This window comes from Protopterus annectens, chromosome 3.part0 (assembly GCF_019279795.1).
Source record: "Protopterus annectens isolate FY-2018-M chromosome 3.part0, PAN1.0, whole genome shotgun sequence".
NCBI classification, from domain to species: domain Eukaryota; kingdom Metazoa; phylum Chordata; order Ceratodontiformes; family Protopteridae; genus Protopterus; species Protopterus annectens.
In genome coordinates this window covers 51,420,966-51,437,211 of record NC_056731.1, presented here as the reverse complement: position 1 = coordinate 51,437,211, position 16,246 = coordinate 51,420,966, and positions in this window count along the sequence as shown.

Genomic DNA, 16,246 nt, shown 5'->3' with positions numbered 1-16,246 from the left:
ACCCTGTTTCTACTTTGTATATAGTCTCTGCTTCTCAAACTAAAACCCTGTTCTCCCTCTGCCGACATGCTTTCTTCTCATTTCCTCAAACTTGCAGCAAACCCCATTGCCTATCCAGTCTCAATTCTTATTAATCAATCTATTAAAGAAGCTACTTTTCCTAAAATCTGGAAATCCTTCTACATTATCCCCCTTCACAAAGGTGTTAACTCCAATAATCCCTCTAATTATAGGCCTATTGCTATACTTTGCCCACTATCCAAGATTCTAGAAAAATGCATTCACAACCAAATGCTTAACTTCCTCCTCCAAAAAAGCCTCCTCACCCCAACCTGACATGGATTCCAACCCTACCACAGCACCTCTACCACCCTTTTATCTTTCACCCACACCATTAGTGAAGCTAGGAACAGCAATAATGTAGTCTCATGTTTGTTCCTTGATTTATCCAAGGCATTTGACATGGTATCACACCCTAAACTTTTGACTAAATTGGCTATTAATCTTTCCAGTTCAACTCTATCACGGTTTTCAAGTTATCTTACAGACAGGCTACAATCTGTTAGATGGCAATCACCTTGCTCTTCTTTCTTACCTATGCACACAGGCATACTCTAGGGCTCAATATGTGGACCCTTTCTCTTCAGCCTCTTTATTAATGACCTCCACTCCTCCAATCCCCTCTTTAGCCTTATACAGTATGCTGATGACTTCACTCTGATAAATCCTCCAGCTCAGTCTTACAGCTTCCGACATGCACTCAACAATCTTTTCTTCTTGTTGAAAAATGGCTAAATGATAATCAGCTTATCTTAAAATGCCAAAAAAGTAAGCTACTCCTCTTTCTCACTAAATACAATGACCACCTTAAGACTACCTTCTCTATATATTCACTAAATAATACCTTCATAAATGTAGAAACTCACACAAAACTACTTGGAATTATTATTGATGACCAACTAACATTTTATTTTCACATACAGCAAGCAATTAAGAAAACTAACCAAACACTTGGCATACTTTACTGCAACTCAAAATTCCTCTCTGCTAAATCTAGACTCCCTAGCTCAATCCATCTCCTTCCTAGCCTCCTCTATGGATCACCAGTCCTCACCAGCCTTCAATCCTGCCTACTCTCCAGGCTAGAACAAACCTATAATAAAACTGCCAAAACTTTCCTAATCCAACACACCATTGCATAGCTCTCCATAAGCTACAATGGGTTGAATTCTCCCACCATCTAAAACTATCCCAACTACATTTAACCCAGCTCATACTTAATAAACCCACTGCTTGTCTCTTTCTCACCAATCTAGTTACCTGCTATTCCCACCTCGTCCCCTCCGCAGCTCAGAGAAACTTCTTCTAGAAACATGTACACCCAAATTGAACATTGGTAATCTCCTTTATAAATCATCCATAACAAAAATCTGGAACAACCTCCCCTCAAACTTGTGAAACATCACACAAACAACTTCAAAAAAGAACTAAAACACTTCTTCCAGACAAATTGGACCTGTCCCTGTCAGGATCCTACCTGACCATTCTCTGGCTTGGCCAACTATACTTTTTTGACTGAAAATTGCATACTCATTCTTGTACTTGTTCTCAAATCACATATATTTTCTATATTTTTCTATGATATCTCTGTGTATGTTTACAATTATACTGTATTTTTTTTGCTACTCTTTGTTATCTAATTAATTCCCTAACGTGTGTTATTATGTAAAAAAATTATTACTGGAGTTTTTCTCCTCGGGTCTCTACAATAAATAAATAATGAACTGATGGCCTTAGTCAACGCACAGGAAGAGCTGCTGAGTTTCCCTTTGGTATTAACAGATAGAAATGTTCAATATATTTGCCAGTGGTGAAGTTTTTAGCATGGAGATTGATAATGTGGTTACTTCAATAGTAAGATTTGTTGCTTAGTTTTGGATAATATAATATGTGTGTGTGTGTGTGTGTGTGTGTGTGTGTGTGTGTGTGTGTGTGTGTGTGTGTGTGTGTGTGTGTGTGTGTGTGTGTGTGTGTGTGTGTGTGTGTGTGCATGTGTGTGCGTGTGTGTGTTTAAATACCTGGATGTTCTCCAACTATTTACTATATTCTGTTATTGTGTTTTTTGATTATTTTTTTATTTTGCTTTGTAAATACTAATATAGTTTTGTAATTAAAACACTTTCCATTACTGCTTGTCTGCCGTATTTATGATAAAATAATGCAACATGTGTGCCTTTCCCTGTTATTTATAATGCTGGTCTGTACTGTGCAGTTACGTACTTCAGAGTGTGTGACATGGGGTATAATTTTGTGTGTTGCCTGTGCTGAAGTACACTGCTTATTTATTTATTTACATTTGTTTACTGAGAAATTCCAACTGGACGCAGGTCCTTTTTCAGTGGATGCCCGGGGAGAAAAGCTTATCCATTTAGGTTCACATGTATCTAACTGTGGACCATCTGAGTTGGCATTTGTTAATGCAGTACTGCTCAATTATATTTGTATATGCATGTTATTTAGCATGAACATTTGTGCACGGTGTATATAGTACATAGTAGGACTGACATGAGTTTGTACTGTAAATCATACATATGAGTGCAGTCACATGGATGGCTACGGATGATACTTGGGTTATGTATCTACAACATTCCAAACATGCATATTTATCTTATGATGTGAGAGTGTTGGATCTGTGGGCATGTTTGATTTGAACAATGATATGCTGTCATTTCATAGGATATAATGCAAGTGATGTGTATTGGATAACGTCAGTGCCTATACATGATTCAGCAGCATTTGTCAATTATCCTTAGTCTATTGCTGAAACCTGTGTTTGGTATCAGAATGTACAACTGTGCAGCACATTTGATGATCAATGCAGAAAAATGCAGAAATCTCTTTGAATCCTGGCCAGAGTTTATTTATACAACATTTTGAACAGCCTCATTTATTTGATTAAATCACAAATGTTTTTTCCATATTAGATGAAAGAAAAAAAGTATCAAAGAACAAGATATAATCCATGTCAGTATACTAGAAAAGCCTAGGACACACATTACTACATTTATGGTCATATCACTCAACCTCTTGCCTCCAAAATCAGGGACACATTTTAAAATATTAATACTATTAACCTGAGAAGTAAGCAGAATAACAGAATATGAATTAACATGCACATTTCTGAAGTAAAATAAGCATAAATAAGGATATAATTCTAATTATTGTACCATTGTGCATTTGCAGGGCCTCAGCCATTAATGTCTATGGACATACCTCCATGCTGTCGCTATGGTGACATCTCCAAGGAATGCAGTAGAATTATGTGGGTGTGGGTATGTCCATAATAAAAAAGTGAAGCAACTGCCCTTCTAAAATATGTATGTTTAATAGGGTGAAAAATGTATTGTGACACTTAATCTACAAAGTACCATGATGGATATATTAAGTGGGATGTAACACTTTAAGAGGTTGCAGAGGGTGGCTCCATGTTTTTCATATGCTTAAAACTTAATCTTGAAACTCAGAGATGTGCTGTGTTAAGACTAGGATGACATTAACTTTCCAAATAAAAATAACTTGCATACCATTAGTGGACTGGAGTTCCACTGTGGTGACCCCTATCCGGGAAAAGCCGAAAGAAGAACAACAACCTCTCAACTGTACAGATTTTTGCAGAATGTCCAGATTTTTAGCTCATATTTTTGGTCCGTTTTTCATAAAATTGTGGTTTCTGGCAAATTAGTGGCAAATCATTAAAGACTGAAGTTAAAAAATAATGACAAACATTTAATTTTCATACTTCATACCCTTCAGGAAATTAATGCTAATGCTAAACGTGTCATTCTATCAACTTTCTAAGATTGTAAGTGGAATATTTAAAAATTGTCCATATTTTTAGGCCTTTGTCTCACTTTTATTTATGGCTTTGTCCAGATTTGTTGCTCTAAGAGGTTGAGAGGTATGCTTAGAAGTGGTTTCACTACAGTCTAAACACATTCTGATGTGATTGCTTATTTTGATACAGACACCATTGTAGTAGGTGAGAAGCTGCAGTACAGAGATGTGAGTTTATATTACCAGCTTTTGCAAAACCCAAAATTAGGTCACACCCATGTGGGAATGCAACCACAGCTAGAAATACATGTCCCTGAGGAAGTAAATGGTATTATTTCTTAAATGGGAATATTTAATCTGTCCAGCTGTCCTGATGATCCTATCTCTTTAGGAGGCAAAGAAGACTATGAAAAAGTCACGTGATTATTTTTTGTTGCAGTAATAAAAGTGCCTTTTTTTAAATCTGAGGGGCAGAAATGCAATCTTTGCAAAAGCAAACATTAATAACGAATGCAATGGACCATATACTAAGTCCAAGGTTGTGGTATCTAGAATACTGCCTCTATCCTGAGATACAGTGACTTCTGAGTGTGTATATACTGTTAGCATTGGTGCATTTGCATGTGTGGAGGGTAGACGTCTTCCACATCAGGACTGTAGGGACACAGTGTTCCCATCTTATAAAAGCAAGTTATGGGATTAGTCTACTTTTCTCAGGGAATCACATTTTATTTTCCAAAACAGACAGATGTACATTATTAGGTCTCACACTAGTGACAGGGAGTCCTAAAAGATACTGTGACAAAGTGGATGCATCTGTTTTAGCAGCCTTACAGTGGGTGGAGTTGAAGGCATGTGTACAGAAATTAGATGTAATTTATCATTACTTTTAGATTCTACATTTCTAGTGCTATTTTGGAGTAGAATCTTTTCTTTTTCTGTAAATAAAGAAAGGACTTCAAATATATAATCACAGTTATCACATTTTTCTTCTACTTTCCTATTTTATTGTTAATTGTGAAAGGACATTCTCTCAATGTCTCGTGTCAAGTAGAAATGGAGGAGAGCCCTTACTCTCTTGCAACTATTATCGTTTAATATCAACTGGCTTGAACAGTGAGTCAGTGTTAGTGTACTCCTAAGATAATGTTATAGCTATATTGTGGTCAGCAGAAGAAACCACAAACAAAAGCATTTGAAACTTAAAAGACCCTGAGAGCTAAACAAATCTGAAACTGATAAGATCATCAATACATAGTAGAATATTTTGTAATAAATGACTCTGTGTGTGGTTTAGATACATTTATTTTTAATCGCATTCTGTATCATACAAGTAAAAATCCACCTCGTATATGCAGCTTGGTCACTACATACAGTACAGTGCAAATATTGAAGAAAATTGAATTTTGACCCAGATCAAGAGTGGCAAATAAGACATTCAATGGTAAAAAGAAGTATCCCTTAAAATGGATCACATGTTTGGTTAATTAATCTTGAGGAAAGAGGCAGAATATATAGTGCTAACCATACCTCTGGACTGTTTATTCCTTGACTTCTGTCTGAAAAAGTATATATTGTGGTTACATCTTTTCAGGACATCTAGCTAGTCAACTTTTAACAACATCACACATATTGTGGGCTTGCAGACAGGCTATTTCTATTGCTCTAGTTCAATTGTTGTGCATGGAGCACCTTTAGCTGATCAAGACTGAGGCAGAAACTGTTGACGGGGGACATCACACCGGCCATCTTTCTGGGTTGTGAGAACTTTAAGGGAGATGTTAAAGATGTGAATAGCCTGTACAACTGGGACTACCTGATTACGCCGAAAGCTGAGAAGAATGACAACGAGATAACCGACACCGGAAGATCGACAACAGAGAAGACCGACAGTTGAGAATCCCGACGCTGAGAAAACCAACATGTTAAGATAAGTGTGCAATAGGGACAGACATTAGGTTCAGAGTGCGGGTAAGGTAAGTGTGCGATAGTGACAGACTTAAGGGTTAGGGGTGGATAAAGTGAGTTAGGGTTAGGGTGTGGGTAAGGTAAGTGTGCGATAGTGACGGACCTTAGGGTTAGGGTTTGGGTTAAGGTTAGTTCATATATAGTTGTGTATGTAAGGTTTAGTGTAGGTTTGTAAGGTTTTTGGTGTGCTTGTGTTGTGTGTGTGATTTTCGGGAAAGTTATTTGTTTTGTTGATTGTCGGGATTGTGGTTTGTCGGGCATTTGAAGTTTAGTGTTTTTGAAATTTTGGTTTTGTCGTGTCGGTTATTTCGTTGTTGGTGTTTTGGCATGTTGGTGTTATCAGGTAGACCCGTACAACTACAGTCAAATTTCAAATCCCAGAGTAAATGATATTCTTTCTAGCTCTATGTAGCAGAATGAAATGAAAAAAAATATTTCCCTGAAAATCCATAAACTGTATAGTAGGAAAAGTATGGCAAATGGCTGTTGTGAACATTTTGATGTGTTATTGACTGGAGAATATACAAATTCCAGCCCAAACACCTTCTGTTAGCGTTTGCTTACGAGTCCATAATGCCGAAGCGATAGTCACCTATGAATTGTTTCACCTTCTTCTATTTGAGTTCAGTATCTTCTTAATCCAGTGATTATCCGATATTGGTTATACTCTTAATTGAACATGTTATATGCATTATATGCAGTGATTATTCCATATTCTAGAACTCTTTTTATATTACAAACAATTGAAAGGAGTTGCAGTGGATGCCACGTTGTCATTTTTTTGCCAACCTGGTACTGGGCGGGCTGGATGTACAGATTTTGCCCAGTGCTTCCTTATTTAAATACATTAGGTTTTACAAGTTGTTTTTGGATGCTAAATGGAGTGGATTAGTAGCTGAGTTTGAAAAAGCTGTTGATTTTTTAAATAATACTTCTATTTTTAAATTCCCTTTGGAAAGAATGGTATTGACTGTAAATTATTTTGATAGAGCAGTTACTATGTATGTTAACTAGGAAAGCTTTGGATGTAGATTGTTTAGAAAAGACACTTTTTTAAACTACTTGCATTTTAGCAGTCATCACTTCCTATTCATGAAAAAAAGAACATGCCTAGGGGTCAGATGATACAGACCTCAAGGTTAATAACTAATAATGAAACATTTTAAAGAAAAAATAATAAATACTATTAAATTGCTTCATGACAGACGGTATGATTTAGAATCATTCACATCAGTTGCATACAAAGTTGTAGGAAACTGTGAAGTAAAATTTCACCCAATTTTGCAGAAGGGTATAACAGTAAAAATAAGTTAATAATTCCACTAGATATCAGTCATTCTGTTTGGACATGTTGCTGGATAGCAACAATATTGAAAATGTTATTTGTGGCAAGTAAAATATCTTAAAATTAACAGTGAATTGTTCTTGGTAAGAGCAGACAAGTCTGAGTTTATTTACAGAAGAAGCAGACATATTAAAGATATGTTATTAAAGGATGCTATTACTGCTTTCCCATATTACAGTAATAAAAATAGAAGTACTTATTTATTTAGTATTTTTTTTACATTTGTTTACCAGGATAGTCCGACTGATATATGTCCATTTTCAGCGGAGGTCCAGGGAGAAAAGCTCCAATTAGACAAATTGCAAAGATAACATTTAAAAAATATAAAATATACAAATTACAAATATAACATTTAAAAATATAAAATATAAAAAAGTATAAAAACAACATTTACAACAAAGAATAAAAAACAAGTATATGCAATGGTACACTTACAAATGTGGGCAATGTGGGATATATAAATATACAGGGAAGTAACCCATTTTATAGGTATACTACTGAGTCAAAACAAAAACTAAAGAACAGTTGCCAAGGTTTAACAGGAGAATATGACTGGAGGGGGTGCCTTTGTTTTCACAGCATGGTGATGTTACTGTTCATGTTCATGGTCATAACTGTAACTCCGATGGTATTATTTACGTTGCCACATGCTGCAGTTGTACAAGTTTTTATTTGGAAATAAGTACAAGGATGAGCAGTAGCCATTACACACATAGATAAAATGGAAAGTAGAGACATACTGGTACTATTTTATACAGAACCTGCCCCATGTTCCACATAAAATAGCACCAGTATAACTCTATTTTACATTTTATCTAATATATGTGTGTAATGCCTTCTAACATATATCTACTTCAGACTAGATAACTGTAATAAGGCTAGCAAAGTAAGACTCATTCACTGTCATTCCTAGTCATATACCAAAGAATGCAATGGTGATGAAGAAATAACAGGTGTTCTTGGTTTATTATTCTCATGCAGAGAATGGCAAGACATTTCCATCAAATAAGAAACATGTTACACACCTCTCAAAGTCTTACAGCAAGGAATTATGACAGTGCCACAAATAATGAGGGGGCAAATGCTCAAAAATAAGGACAAAGGTAAATTTTGCTCTTATAAACTTAAGAAGTTGCTAGAATAATAGGTTTTGTGTTCATATGCATTTTCTTAAGGGTATGAGGTATGAAACCATACATCTCAACTGTCCAGATATTTGCAGAATGTTCAAATTTTTGACTAATATTTTGGTCTATTCCTCATAAAATGTGTGGTTTTCTGGCAAATTGTTTTAGCCTTGAAATCACTAAATTTTGACAGACATTTGAGTTTCAGACTTCATATTATTTATAAAATGCATGGCAAAGGAAAACTTGTTATTCCAGCAATTTGTTATGTTTCTAAGAGCAATATTTAAAATGGGTCCCAATTTTTGATCCACTGTACCCCATTATTTTTGGCTTTGTCCAGATTTCTTGTTGTAAGAGGTTGAGAGGTATGTCTGAAACCCAAATGTCTCCCATTATTTAGTGACTTAAAATTATCAATTAATTGTCAGAAAACCACACATTTTATGACAGACTAAAAATAAGAGATAACAATTTGACATTCTGCAAAATTCTGGATGGTTGAGAGCTATGACAATAAATTATTATCATGGGGATTTATTCCAGTCTATTCTCATATGAGCAAGTTCTGATTCAACTTTTGTTACTAAAGGTGAGGGAAATCAAAAGCAAGTGTATTTATTATTGAATTCTGAAAAAGGAAGAAAAGCTATACCTTTTTCCAGTCATGAGTAAATTGTGGGGGGGGATGGAACAGTGGCTATGTACTGAAAAAAAGCAGCTATAATTCAGCATCACAAACACAGATGAAAGCAAAGGTAGCAGAAAAACATGGGTAATTTTGTATGGCTTTATTCATCAGGAACATGTTGAAATCAGTAACAAAGAAACGATAACTGAGTAGGTAAATGTCAATGGAGTATAACAGCATAGTGGGACAGTATGGATTCACACACAACATAAGGGTCACATCAGACAACTGCTTGTCTATCTTTAAACTATTTTTGACCGAGTCATCAAAGTAATAAATGCAGGAAGTATTATGGAGGCTCTTTGCTAAGTAATTATCAAGGCACCTGGCTCAGTACCATTGCAGTAAATATACACATTACCCAGACTTAGATTAGGCTCAAGGAAAATGCTGTGCATTAAAAGTTGGCTGAATAGCTGGACATTGAGGATGTTATTAATTGGTGGCTGCAGTTAAGAATGGAAAGCTACAGGTGGGATATTGCAGTATTCAGTTATAATGCAAGTCACCTTTGTTGGTTCTGTAACTGCCTTTACAAAAGGGTGAGAGGAAAAATGTGTGTCTGCATATGATACTAAGATCTGCAGCAGAACAAATATAATAGGTTCATAGGTTAATGAATACAAGGTTAGCTGCCCTTGTAGACCATTTTAAGCCTAACCAATTTCCGTTTTAAAAATGGAATAAAACCCTGTCTCTTGTGTCTGTGAGGAAGATAGCCTAACCATTACACCAACCCCCAACATACTGCAATAGAAATTAATGGCAACATAAAAGCAAGTATTAGGCTAGCTGCCCTTGTGGGTCATATTACGTCTAGCCAATTTCCCTAAAAGGTGAGAGGCAAACCCTGTACCTTATGTCTGTGAGGTAAACTCTTTAACCATTATGCAGAGAATCTTTTTGAAGTTAACGTAATGGGCAAATTATGGCAGTTTACAGCTGGTTCAAGGAAGGGTAAGATGATGCAGCTGGGTAGTAAAAAGATGAGAAAAGCTACATACGGGAAGCAAATGTATTAATACCAAAAGCTGAAGAGGATGTTGATATAATTATATTTGATAATCTGAAGGTAGGCAGTTAAAGTGCATGACAATGTGTTAACATAAAATAGTAAAATTATGTGATACATTGAGAGACTCAAGCATTCCTTCTCTTTGCATCACTTGGGTAGACTACACATGGGGTACACAGTTCAAGACACCTTACCTCTGTAAACATCCTGAAAGAAAGGAGATGTGTGCTAAAAAGGACATTAACCTGCAGAAAAGTTTACAAATGAAGACATATGAAAAGAATGTAAAGGGACTTAATACACGTGTTGGGGGAAAAAGAAGAAGGTGACATGATATATCTAACTAAGTATTAATCTTTATCAGGAGATACTATGTGAGACAAATGGTGGAGTGTTAAGACAGAAGAGGGAGTGATTCAGAGGTGATGGGATGAAGTACTCAGCGGCAGGGGTTACATAAAACAGTCTGAATGAATGTCCTGAAAACAGTTATGGAATCAAAACTAGTAGTGGAATTTAAAAATCTTTAGGACAGAATGAAAAGAGGAAAAAGCAGGATGCATTTAGCAATAAGTTTGTACTTATCTGTTAGGAAGAACAATAAGCACAGTAAATAACAAAGCAGACTAGGTTTATGATTGGAATTTCGCTGTAGTATCTATCGCTGCCAGAGATGAATTGAAAGGATACCTTTATATTTGTTGCTGAACCTTTTCCCTTACAATCTTTATCTTATACCAGCTGAAGGAGGTTGTAATGCTGTATACAAAAAAAGAACAGTAGTTTTACCTCCACTGGCATCAGCAATACTGAGTTTCTAGACTGCAAATCTCAAATAAAACAAACATTGCAGAAAAAAAACTAAATCCATCAAATAAGGACACCACACCAAAGAAACACACGCAGAGTAAAATGCAGTTTGGTGATCTTAGAAATTATCATGTGAAGCCACCACACGGAAATTTCTGAACTGGGCTGTATTCAGCACAAGAGAAATACCAGAGCACTTCCCTTCAGCAGCAATCCCATTAACACTTGCACAACAAGAATAAGTTTAAATGGCTTGTGCTTGCCAGGCATTTCACTTCTTATCACACTTTTCACTGTACATGCCATGAAGGAGAGGAACGCACCAACTGACAGAATAGAAGTATACATGTGGCATAGTCAGCAAAGAAATAGTGTTTATTCTAAATCAGAAACAGATGAGGAATAATGGATGTGAGATTGTTCTGGAGCAGAAGGAATTTGAAAGAGATAAGGGAGAAATATTTTAATGAAAGGTGGCACATATATAGAAAGGGCTACCAACAAAAGTAATCACAGCAGCAGCATGCTCCGGGTGGAAGCTTTCAGCTTGCATAGACTTGACATTGGAGTACATGTCAGAAAACAAGATAAATGGTGCCAGAAGTGACCTGTGGTCTACAGACGTATAACGTGGAAGCCATTTGATCATGGTGGGTGGGCCAGTACTCATTTGTTTGCTAACAAATTGAAGGAATCTAAGTTGTCTAGATTGTGAAATTCATGTAATTGAAAGCAGTGACCCTTTTATCTAGAAAAACAGGAGAGGAGATCACCAGGCACTGATTGCAGACTGACATTATATGCAATTTCTCATCGTTAAGGTGACATGCAGTCCTCATTTTCCACACTTCCTTTCTAAGATGGTAGCTGAGTTTCCTCTCTCACATTTTTCAAATTTCTGTCACAAACTCTATAAACTCATAACCATAAAGTTATGAGAACTTATGTTCTTCATTTAATGTGCTATCAGGTTCCAAAGGCAGACAGGCTGTTTATTTTCCATGATTCACATTAAATGGGAGACACCTAGTTCTTAACAAGGTTGACATCTTAGATTACTTAAATGCTGTGTGGCATCTAGCAAATGTATTTGTGGGAAAACTTCCACAAGGAAATATGAACTTCCATTCAACTTAGGAAAGAACTGGTTTCGGGTTTAGATAGCTTTCATGTCTTTTTTGCTTTCAGGTTTGTTCTCAAACAGATAAATTTGCAAAATTTGTGAAGTGCATCTGAAAAAATAATCTCTGTCAACTGGACTCATTCATAATCTTCCCAGAATGTAATCTTTGCTGCAAAGTTTTCAAGGCAGTATGGTGTTACTCAGCTATGTATGCTCTAGCATTTTAAAAGCTGCAGTTTTGATTACAAAATCACAATTTGTCCACTGCAACTTGATGTTATACATATATATTTATTCTAAATGCATCAGACCTTGGAGAGCCATAGAAATATATTTTTACTTAGATATTAACTTTTATTTGTTATTGTTGGTGATCATGCATCCTAGTAATATTGCAGCACTAAAAAGTACAGATCAGACATTTCTGCAATGCAGCCACGCTCTGTCTTCTCTGCCACCTTCATCTCTCCTGACTTTCAATAAACGTTAGTAATGCAGACTGATGGAGAAGACTCAGTCCCACACTGCCAGGGAAAACGAGCAACTCACTGTTTATCTTTATCTTGCAGTATCTGTGTCACAGAGGTAATTAACTCATCCTACTTTTAAAGGTATTGCTCAATAACAAAAATAGCATGCTAAAGTAAAATTACACGGCTGAAAACTGGCAGCATTCACTTCAGGTTTTCATATCACTGTGAGTATATAAATTTCACTCACACTTGAAAAACAGAATTTCATATGGAATTCCATCTCCCTTTTGTGGGTGATAATACCCCCAGACTGTATATGAGGGGGCTTTGTCCTAGAACACCCTCTTTTTAACATAATCCACACCAAGGGTACTGCATCCCAAAGAAAGGGAATGATCCTCATTCACAGAGTAGTATTTGCATGCAGTAGTCTACAGTCATTTATGAGGAGTCCGGTTAAGAAATTAGAAATTAAGTATTTTTATATACAGTTTGACATTATAAACATCACAACAGGCAATGTATGGGTAGTGAGAGTTACTGCAGCCATCATGTCTTTTTACTCTTCTTAAGAAGCATCTTGATGGGTTAACTATGATTATCTTTGACAGCTTATAATTTATCCCTTATATTTAAAGAAACTGAGGTATTCACTGACCATAAAATGATCTGTTTCCACATATATACCTGCAACTATCTACACAACAACAGAAATGAAAGAGATCTGGATTTGCAATGCATATAGCAAATAATTGGCAATGTTTTGAGTATCATATATCTGTTATCTAGTATAAAAACAAACATAATCTTTTCTTATAATGTATCTGGCTGAAACAGTAGAGTGTAAATGCAAAATATTTGTATCTTCACTTAACAAGAGGGGATGGATCACACTAACTATGTTGCTCAAACAATCCAAAACTTCATATTCAGCCTATCCTCGATCTTTCTGTTTTCTGTACTAACAAATTTTGTGTTAAGATGGCCAGTGGTGAACATTTTCATTGTTTGCAATGGGCATTAATCACATTAATCAGTCAATCAACCAGTCATTCACAAAACATGGAGTACTTATTATATTCACTCTGGTAGCAGTCTATCTGAGGCATGCTTTGACAGTGTAAGCAGGGTTGTGACCTATGAACTCTGGGTTGGAAAAGGAGAACAGATGGTGAGTAGTATCACTGTTTTAACTTGTTTTATATTAAATTTTGTATTTGTACACTTAAAATCACTGAGCTCTATGCACTATAGAAATTTAGCCAGAGACTGTTTAAATTATGCTACGGCAAGGGAAAAATATATTTTTCTGGTGAAGTGTCGTCATGCATAACAGAAAATTGAAGAGTCTATGATACTTGTTACACCCAGATTCAAGGTTTTACTGACAGAAAGATATATGTAAGGCATACCTCTTAGTTGTCACTGATTTTGTATAACACCCTCCTTTTGCATCATATTTTTGTTCTTTTCCCTCCTAAAATATTTGATTTTCTGGTAAATTACTGAGAATTTTGTAAGTCAGTAATACCAGACATCACAGTTTCACACTTATTATTGTTCAAAAAATGAATGTTATTTTTTTTTTCTTTTTACTTTTTACATTATTTAGAATAATATTTAAAAACTGTCCCTAACTGAACCCCCCCCCCCCACGGTTATTTTTGGCTTTGTCCTTCATTCTTGTGCAAAAAGTTAAGAGGTATTCTCTAAAGTCCAAATCAGAGGGTATGTTTCCCAGTACACAAAATACCTATTTATTACATCTGCTTAGATGCATGCTGGCAACATTGTCTTACATTATCCCAGTTTTTGATGTTTAAGTCTCCACAAAAATACACATAAACTTGATAATAATGTTTTAATCTAATTATGGCGGCACTTTACATTATTATCTTGCCATAGAATCCAGAGATAAAAAAGATGTCAGTTTAGTATCTTACTGTGCTGTCTGCATCCTTCAAGGCTGGTCAGGCTAATAGCAGGCTAGGATAGGAGATAGGACCCAAATATCCCATTCAGGGTGCATGGCAGTTCAATTTGGCATGACTTTTTGCAGATATTAATGACTTAGCCAGTAAGAATCTTCTTTGTGTACATTTATTTTGTGAGGTGAACAAGTGTGTGTGAGTGTGTGTGTGTGTGTGTGTGTGTGTGTGTGTGTGTGTGTGTGTGTGTGTGTGTGTGTGTGTGTGTGTGTGTGTGTGCGCGTGTGTGTGTTGGGAGAATAGGGATGTGAGCTTGGCCATATGTGAAACAGAAGCATAGCCTGCTGACATCAATACATATCTTCATCTCATCAGAAAAAGAAAAAAAAAAGGATGGATCTGTGACAGGTACAACAGATTTACCACTTGGCAAATGGTGGTTTACCTCCAGATGCTGACATCAGAGGGCTGAACTGGTTAAGAAAACAGAAATTGTGCCATTAGATGTTGAATAAGAAAGGACATGAGCAAACAAAATTTATAACATGATTGACTTTTTTTACTCCCATGAATGATATTCTACATGTATGCAAATAAATGTGCATCAGAAGTGGATGTAAATAGTGTAATCTGTTTTTGGTTGTTCAGACCAACATGCATAGATGACGAACAGAATTCAGAGTTAGCTTCTGTGTGAAAAAGTAGCCATTTCTTTTGATTGACATAACAAAATGACTAAGTGGTACAGTGGTGGAGCTGTTAGAATTAATGCCTCACAGTGCTGGCTTCCCAGTTTGGTTTATGGCTGTGGTGCCTTCTCCACAGTGTCTGCATTCCCTGTCTTTGTCCATATGGGATTCCTCATAGACATTTTGCCTTTTGATATGTGTGTGCGCGTGTGTGTGTGCGTGTGTGTGTGTGTGTGTGTGTGTGTGTGTGTGTGTGTCATTTAAGTGTAAATGAAAGCGCGCGTGCATCCTATGATGGGATAGCACCCCTCTGTCTTTTGCCCATTGAGTACTGGGATAAACTGTACCCCCATGATTCTGGTCTGGATTCATTAGTTAATCACAGAATGAATGAGTGAACAACAATTTGAAGAAACTGAGAAAATCTATTTACCATACAAAAATGGAGGACAGAGTACTATATATATGGAGTATGTATTTCAAACAGCTACACACATTTTGCAACTCTTCTCACTTCTTAGTTAATATACGAGTCCTTCAAAATGTATGGCCCTTCTCTATGCAACTGCTTCTGAAGATAATTTAATTGTTATCCTCTTTTACTGATATATTAAATTTTTATTGACTTATCAGTATAAATGATGTACAACATGTCATTCTACACTTAAATGTCAATACGGTTAATCTAGCATTTATGCATAAAATGATCTTAGTTTCAAGAGATGAGATGGATTATGCTTTCATTAGTAAGCCAGATTCATCTGTTCCTTGTCTGATCTTAGGAATGAAAGAATGAAAAGCTATCTATGTTTTTATCTTCCAATTCACATAGAGTGTTTTGTCAGTGAGATCTACAAAAGCAAATATACTGCAACGGACCTTCTCATATATTGAAGACAAGGGGTGGGATGACATGTTTCAACAGAAATATTGGAAAGTACAGTTTTGAGTCAGGTACAAAGACATAGACATCACTGCAGATATGGCACTGCTGTGCATAGCCTGCTTTTGGGTAAACTGATATATATATATATATATATATATATATATATATATATATATATATATATATATATATATACACACAAACAGAATTCATTTGTTAGATAGTCCACTTTGTCAATCAGGTGAATGACATATCGTATAAGCAATGAACCATTTATTCTACATCAGTCCATTCCCTCATAAAATTACAGATTTTTAAATGGATAAAATTGTACAGAAACATTTGATAACAAAGTGG